The sequence below is a fragment of the Vipera berus genome (assembly GCF_964194415.1).
Source record: "Vipera berus genome assembly, chromosome: 2".
Classification (NCBI taxonomy): domain Eukaryota; kingdom Metazoa; phylum Chordata; class Lepidosauria; order Squamata; family Viperidae; genus Vipera; species Vipera berus.
The window spans coordinates 272426925-272435412 of record NC_138203.1 but is presented as its reverse complement, the minus strand read 5'-3'; the positions used below and the strand labels follow the sequence as shown (position 1 = coordinate 272435412).

Below are 8488 nucleotides of genomic sequence, written 5' to 3'. Positions count from 1 at the left end.
CCAACTGATTTTTTTAATTCCGGGGATTGCTTGTATCCAGGAAAATATATGAACAATATTTGCCGTTCAATCAATCCTGGATATTCTCCTTTTGGAGTTCAAAATGTTCCTCATGCTGCTTTCTCGTTTTCTTGCATCCAAAGGAGAATTCCAGGAGGCCTCCAGTTATCTTCTGACTTTCAAGGAAGATTCCCCAACTTTGTTGGTAAGTCCTTTTGAACCACAAAGATTGACCCTCGGTTGATTCTCTTCCGCAGAGATTCCAGGATTCAGGGAGAATGAGATCAAGGTTGGCAATATAAGTCCTAATAATAAATAAATAAATAGCCAATTGTCTAGTTGAACAAATAGCTATGAGGACCTAGTGTTGAGCAAAGGCAAAGCAACTTTTGTAGCTTTCACAGGGAATTCATCTTAGGCCTAGGTCTATACCGCATTCAGAACTTAACATATATGCCAAAGAGGACAGAGGATGCCTGGGGATTACAAAAGGAACTCAACTCCCTTTTTAAAAAAAGATATGTTTTATTATTTTTTTAACATAATCACCTTAATATTCCGTAAACGGTGTGTTGTCTGGGTTTACATTTAAGAAACATTCACTAACAGTTGATTTCTATAATCTATAATCCACACAATAACTTTACTCAGTTTCCTCTTTTTCCCATAATTCTCTCTTTTACCAACCTTAAGTTAATGCAATTCTTGTTCTTTTAATGAGTGATGATGGGAACTCAGCTCCATTCTAATGAAGGTTTTTCCAAATTGAATTCTAGGGAATCACACACTTCTTCATGGCCGGATCCAGCTGGTATCGAACTAGGTTTTTTTTCTGCTCCTCTATCAGCAGGGAGTCAACAAAAAGAAGACTATGTTAATACTTTCCTCTTTGAAACATTTGGCCATTCAATGCTACTTTGGCAGGGGGGAAAAAGAGACCTATAACGGTTGCAGCATCCTCACGGTCCTGGGATCAAAATTCAGACGCTTGGCAACTGACTAGTATTTATGACAGTTGCTGTGTCCCGGGGTCATGTGATCTCCTTTTGTAACCTTTCGACAAGCAAAGTAAAGGGGGAAGCCAGATTCACTTCACAATTGTGTTTTTAACTTAACAACTGCAGTGATTCACTTAACAACGGTGGCAAGAAAGGTCGTAAAAAGAAGCAACAACCATAACGTAGGAACAAAAGGATTATCTGTAATCAGGATGTTTACCTGCCTTTTTACTGTGAAAGGTTTATAACCCCCTATTCTGGATCAAGCTGATGTATTGTGATTAATCCCTTATCAAGACCTCTGCGCTTGGTCTATATAAACAGATGCTATTACAGTTAACAGCCCTTTTCCAGATAGCAGAACTCGTGGAAACACCTTTTATCATCTAGAAATACCTTTATTTGCATGTAGAGTAGATTACAGCAGATGGGTTGTGTTAAGATGATATTTGGACAGTATTCCCAAGGTCAGAAGATGGTAATTACTCACAGCATCTGCACGTGTGTCTGCTGGTTATGGAGCACATGTGTGTCTCCTGGTTACGGAGGAAGAGAGTCTCCAGGGAGGAGGAAGTCCATCCTAAAAAAGTGGAGGAGAGAGGAAATACATCATAGGGTAGGAGGGTCTGGCTGCCCACATTGTAATTTTCCCCAAAACAGCCACATGGTGGCAGCACGCCCCCCCCCAAAAAAAAATTAGCAACGCAGCAGCATTCTTTGGGGCTACTTGAATTTGCACTGTTAGAATTCAGAGTATTGTTAAATTGAAGTCCCGTCATTTTTATTCTGCTTTTAGAAATACTTTGCACTTGAAAAATGGCATTATTTTTATGAATGAATTTAAATGACCTCAGGGATTCCATACATAGAAAATATTACTTTAATAATGAATATTTTTCTACTGAGATTTGCTTTTACTTGAAATGTGAATGTACTACAATTAAAGTATTTTGATATGAAGACATAAAGAAAAATAGGGTCCTATTCCTAGTTATACACTGTTATACATTGTTCCTTATATGGTTACATCCTGCACATTCTTATCAGACAACAGTTTACAGAAGAAAATTACATGAAGTACATGTTATTTCACAGACAGGATATAGTTATCCCAATCATCTGCCTTAAGGACAAGACTATGTTTGCTTAAACAAGGACTTTAGTACATTCCTCTTTAAGACAGTCGCCGGGTATAGTGCAGCGCTAACAGGATTATTTATTTATTTTTATTTATTTTAATCCCATTTATATCCCGCCCTTTCGGGGTACGCTGATGATACCCAACTTTTTCTTTCCACCCCGAACCATCTAACGATGGGGGGTGAGGTGTTACCCCCCGTTGATAGGGCTCGCAACTTGGGCGTCCTGCTGGATTCACGACTCAATTTTGAAGACCACATAGGAGCCGTGACCAGGGGGGCTTTTGCACAGGTTCGCCTGGTGCGCCAGTTGCATCCCTATCTGGACCGAGACGCCCTACGCACAGTTACTCATGCGCTCGTGACCTCCCGTTTGGACTACTGTAACGCTCTCTACCTGGGGCTGCCCTTGAAGACCACTCAGAGGCTTCAACTGGTGCAGAATGTGGCCGCGCAAGTTGTAATGGGGGTCTCCCGATACTCCCATGTAACACCTCTACTCCGCGAGCTGCATTGGCTTCCGGTTGCCCTCCGGGTGAAATTCAAGGTGCTGGTTTTCACCTATAAAGCCCTACATGGCCTGGGTCCGGGGTATCTGAGGGAACACCTGCTGCCAGCATCAAATGCCCTTCACACAGTGCGCTCCCACAGGGAGGGTCAGCTCAGGGTCCCACCGGTAAGAGATTGCCGGGGGGTGATACCCAGGGATAGGGCCTTCTCAGTGGGGGCGCCTGCCCTCTGGAACCAGCTGCCAGTGGAGCTGAGGACTGCCCCCAACCTCCGGTCATTCCGCTGGGGCCTGAAGACCTGGCTCTTCGAGCTCTCTGGCCCAGGCTGAGGAGTAATTTATTTTAATCGGGGTTTTAATTGCACAGGGCTAGTTTAATCTTTTTTAAATTGGTTTTAACTTTTGTATTGCTGGTTTTTTAACTCCCTGTAAACCGCCCGGAGTCCTCAGGGAAAGGGCGGTATATAAATGTAATAAAATAAATTTATATCCCGCCCTTCTCCGAAGACTCAGGGCGGCTTACAGTTTAAGCACAAATCAAATGTGCTTAGCAATAGCCTTCATTCTATGTATATGCCTGCTTATTATGGGCTTTCGCCCCCCCCAGCGGCATTATTACAAAGTCAGCTTATTGCCCCCAACAATCTGGGTCCTTATGGCTATTTTGGTCAGCATCTGTCCTTAGGACAAGGATACATTTGTTTCACAATTACTTTAGTACACGTCCTCTTTAAAATGATCACAGAACCTGAATGTACCAAATGGTATGTGGACAAGTATGTGTGCCTGTCTGTGTGTGTGTGTGTGTTTGTGTTTGGTGGGTACAGAAGCCATCTTGGATTCAGGCACAGTGTGCTTTATATCTCTGGTCCGGGAATCCTGATTGGAAGAGGCATTTGTCAGCCCTTCAAAGTAGTCCAGACAACAAACTTGAGAATTACTACTAGCTCTATCTCTTAAAGGACGGTTAGAATGCAGAATCTTGCAAGTATTTCTCCCCTCCTGCCACTTTATTCAGACTGGCTGCTGCGAGGCCTTTAGAGAGGAATCGAAACTGTTCGGCCTTTCATAGCAAGGCTAACCACGCCTTCCAGAGCTCCTCATGCTCCTCCCCTCGTCGAGGGACCGGATCGCCTCGCTCCCTCCGGCCTTTTCCTCCTCTCGCCCTCGCTGCCTCCGGCGATGCGGGCAATTTATTTTTATTTTTATTTTTGAATTGAAGAGGAGGCAGTCTCTTATCTTGACAGGGCAGATAAGGGTGAGTTGAGTCCCTAGAGCAGGGGTCTTCAAACTTGGCCCTTTGATGACTTGTGGACTTCAACTCCCAGAATTCCTCAGCCAGGCACGCTGGCTGAGGAATTCTGGTAGTTGAAGTCCACAAGTCATCAAAGGGCCAAGTTTGAAGACCCCTGCCCTAGAGGTATCCCTTCTCCACTGCCTGGCAGGGCTGCTCCAAGTGCAGAAGGCGAAACCTATAGTACCTGTTCCCCCGCTTCCCCGCCTATGTCGGCGTTTTCCTCCCCTCCCACGGATCCATCCCCCCCCCCGCACGGATCACCTCCCTTTCACCGGCTTCTCCCCCTCCCCCGCCGTTTTAATCCAAGGGAGCAGATGGCTCCAGGAACCATTGATTTATCAATATAGCCTGTCTTCTGAGGCCAAATAAAGGAAAGGCAATGTTTTCTCAGAAAGGTTTCAAGGTCTTAGATAAGAAATGTCTCATCTTTGTCTCTATATCTTATATTGTAATCCACAGGGTAGCCAAATGGCCAGCTTTTATAATCCAATAAACTCCTGCGGTTATGTTTCCAAAACACCATAGTTATAACCCAAGGGAGCAGATGGCTGCAAGTTTTCCTCTCCACGTCGGCGTTTTCCTGGGTCCCAGGGGGATCCCCGGCGGGATAGAATTGAAACATCAAAGGTGAAAGCGGTAGAAAAGTGGACGGCAGCCCTGAAAGAAGGATCCGCTTAGGGGCCGCTCCGAGGAGCTCCAAGAGCCCCCTCGCCCTGCCCTCCTGCTCCCCGTCTGAGCGCGGCAGACAGCAGCCGCCCCTCGCCCAGGGACTCACCGCGCTGCATCACGGCTGCCTCGCCCGAGTGAAAGCCTGGAAGAAGAACCGGCGAACCGCCTCGCAGCTGCCGGCTGCAACGATTCCAGGCTGGCCGGTGCCAAAGAGCTCGAAATTGCTCTGAGCTTCGGAAAGTTGTAGGCGTTTTCAGGCGTCGGCTCACAAGACGCGGTGGGGCTCCTGCGCCATTGGCCGGAACCGGCGAACTGCTCGGCAGCTCCACAGTGCAAAAATAAATCCCTGCCGCTCTTCGCGTTGCTTGTCCGACTGGCTGTCACGGGACCGTTTGAAAGGAATCGAAACTGTTCTGCCTTTTATACCAAGGCTAACCACGCCTTCCAGGGCTCCTCCCCCTCGTCGCGTGATCGGATCTCTTCGCTGCCGCCGGCGTTTTCCACCCCCGGCCCCCCCCCCACAGATCGCCTTGCTCCGACCGGCAGCGGATTCCTTCGAGTTTGGTCTCGAGCGATTTTGCATTTTCTCCAGTGCTGAAAACACTCGGGGAACTTGAGTTACCGGCTAATTACCGATTACCGGTAATTACCGATTACCGGTTAATACCCTGTATTCAGCTCTAGGAAGTGGGGGGGAGGGGAGGGAGGGGAGGTTGAGGGGGAGGGGGAGCTCCAGCTCTTCTCGTTGCTGTCCTACTGGCTGTCACGGGATCGTTTGACAGCAATCGAAACTCCCCAATCGCTCCTCCTCCTCCTCCGCCGCCTCTGTCTCTGCCGATGCTAGGAAGGCTGCCGGTGCTGCGGCCGCCTCCGCCGCCGCCACTGCCGCCGCCGCCACCGGGGCCCGACCGGGGGTGTCGCCGCTGGAGGAGGAGGAGGCAGCGGCTGCAGAGGCAGCTTCCTGGCGTCGTCTTCCTCTCGGCTTCCTGCCTCTCCGCCCGCGGTGCGAGCTCGGACTTTACGGGGCTGGCCGCCCGGACTGCGTAGGCCGAGTCGATCACCTCCTCGCTTCCTGAGCCATGCCGGAGACCGCCGAGAAGGCTTGAAAGCAAAGGCTCCGGCCGCGCGGCGCAGAAACGCTTCCTGAGCCATGCCGGAGACCGCCGAGAAGGCTTGAAAGCAAAGGCTCCGGCCGCGCGGCGCAGAAACGCTTCCTGAGCCGTGCCGGAGACCGCCGAGAAGGCTTGAAAGCAAAAACTCCGGCCGCGCGGCGCCGAAACGCTTCCTGAGCCGTGCCAGAGACCGCCGAGAAGGCTTGAAAGCTCGGCGGAATCCCATCGCCCTCTCCCGGGGAATCACAGAAACGCTTCCTGAGCCGTGCGGGAGACCGCCGAGAAAGCTTGAAAGCAAAAACTCCGGCCGCGCGGCACCGAAACGCTACCTGAGCCGTGCCGGAGACCGCCGAGAAGGCTTGAAAGCTCGGCGGAATCCCATCGCCCTCTCCCGGGGAATCACAGAAACGCTTCCTGAGCCGTGCGGGAGACCGCCGAGAAAGCTTGAAAGCAAAAACTCCGGCCGCGCGGCGCAGAAACGCTTCCTGAGCCGTGCCGGAGACCACCGAGAAGGCTTGAAAGCAAAGGCTCCGGCCGCGCGGCGCAGAAACGCTTCCTGAGCCGGGCCGGAGACCGCCGAGAAGGCTTGAAAGCAAAGGCTCCGGCCGCGCGGCGCAGAAACGCTTCCAGAGCCGTGCCGGAGACCGCAGAGAAAGCTTGAAAGCAAAAACTCCGGCCGCGCGGCGCCGAAACGCTTCCTGAGCCGTGCCAGAGACCGCCGAGAAGGCTTGAAAGCTCGGCGGAATCCCATCGCCCTCTCCCGTGGAATCACAGAAACGCTTCCTGAGCCGTGCGGGAGACCGCCGAGAAAGCTTGAAAGCAAAAACTCCGGCCGCGCGGCGCCGAAACGCTTCCTGAGCCGTGCCGGAGACCGCCGAGAAGGCTTGAAAGCTCGGCGGAATCCCATCGTCCTCTCCCGGGGAATCACAGAAACGCTTCCTGAGTTGTGCGGGAGACCGCCGAGAAAGCTTGAAAGCAAAAACTCCGGCCGCGCGGCGCAGAAACGCTTCCTGAGCCGTGCCGGAGACTGCCAAGAAAGCTTGAAAGCAAAAACTCCGGCCGCGCGGCGCCGAAACGCTTCCTGAGCCGTGCCGGAGACCGCCGAGAAGGCTTGAAAGCTCGCCGGAATCCCATCGCCCTCTCCCGGGGAATCACAGAAAGGCTTCCTGAGCCGTGCGGGAGACCGCCGAGAAAGCTTGAAAGCAAAAACTCCAGCCGCGCGGCGCAGAAACACTTCCTGAGCCGTGGCGGAGACCACCGAGAAGGCTTGAAAGCAAAGGCTCCGGCCGTGCGGCGCAGAAACGCTTCCTGAGCCGTGCCGGAGACCGCCGAGAAGGCTTGAAAGCAAAGGCTCCGGCCGCGCGGCGCAGAAACGCTTCCTGAGCCGTGCCGGAGACCGCCGAGAAGGCTTGAAAGCAAAAACTCCGGCCGCGCGGCGCCGAAACGTTTCCTGAGCCGTGCCGGAGACCGCCGAGAAGGCTTGAAAGCTCGCCGGAATCCCATCGCCCTCTCCCGGGGAATCACAGAAACGCTTCCTGAGCCGTGCGGGAGACCGCCGAGAAAGCTTGAAAGCAAAAACTCCGGCCGCGCGGCGCCGAACTTGCCGGAGACCGCCGAGAAGGCTTGAAAGCTCGCCGGAATCCCATCGCACTCTCCCGGGGAATCACAGAAAGGCTTCCTGAGCCGTGCGGGAGGCTTCCTGAGCCGTGCGGGAGACCGCCGAGAAAGCTTGAAAGCAAAAACTCCGGCCGCGCGGCGCAGAAACGCTTCCTGAGCCGTGCCGGAGACCGCCGAGAAGGCTTGAAAGCAAAGGCTCCGGCCGCGCGGCGCAGAAACGCTTCCTGAGCCGTGCCGGAGACCGCCGAGAAGGCTTGAAAGCAAAAACTCCGGCCGCGCGGCGCCGAAGTGGCCGAGAAGGCTTGAAAGCTCGCCGGAATCCCATCGCCCTCTCCCGGGGAATCACAGAAACGCTTCCTGAGCCGTGCCGGAGACCGCCGAGAAGGCTTGAAAGCAAAGGCTCCGGCCGCGCGGCGCAGAAACGCTTCCTGAGCCGTGCCGGAGACCGCCGAGAAGGCTTGAAAGCTCGCCGGAATCCCATCGCCCTCACCCGGGGAATCACAGAAACGCTTCCTGAGCCGTGCGGGAGACCGCCGAGAAAGCTTGAAAGCATAAACTCCGGCCGGGCGGCGCAGAAACGCTTCCTGAGCCGTGCCGGAGACCGCCGAGAAGGCTTGAAAGCAAAAACTCCGGCCGGGCGGTGCCAGTGGCAGCAGAACGGAGCTGGTCCTGCTTCTCTTCTCTCGCTCTCCACTTTCACCGTCTCTCGTCTCGCAACGAGGGGGAGGAGCTTGAGGAGCTCTATAAAACGCCGAACAGTTTTGAGTCCTTCCACACGGATCCAGACAAGCCAATCTGACAGACGGCCAACCCAAGGGAAGAGCGGCAGGGCTTTATTGTTGCGGCGTGGAGCTGTCGAGAAGTTCGCCGGTTCTGGCCAATTGCGCAGGAGCCCCACCGCTTCTTGTGAGCCGACGCCTAAAAACGCCTACAACTTCGCGAAGATCAGAGCACTTTCGAGCTCTGTGGCACCGGGAAGCGTGGAGTCGTTGCAGTCGGCAGCTGCGAGGCGGTTCTCCGGTTCTTCTTCCAGGCTTTCGGTCGGGCGAGGCAGCCGTGATGCATCGCGGTGAGACCCTGAGCGAGGGGAGGCTGCTATCTGCCGCGCTCAGACGGGGAGCAGGAGGGCAGGGCGGGGCTCTGGAGGG

General features: G+C 53.3%; 1 long non-coding RNA gene across 2 annotated transcripts; it reads right to left on the bottom strand.

The window, feature by feature from the left end:
- Nucleotides 1–4989, bottom strand: LOC308661425. 2 transcript variants are annotated; one of them, XR_014024949.1, is made up of 3 exons: nucleotides 4718–4989; nucleotides 688–1578; nucleotides 1–305 (listed from the first exon to the last, which is right to left on the bottom strand). It is a non-coding gene; the product is annotated as an uncharacterized lncRNA (long non-coding RNA). The 2 variants fall into 2 exon arrangements; XR_014024950.1 differs by lacking the exon at nucleotides 4718–4989 and having other exon boundaries at nucleotides 688–2183.
- Nucleotides 4990–8488: the final 3499 nt, after the last annotated feature.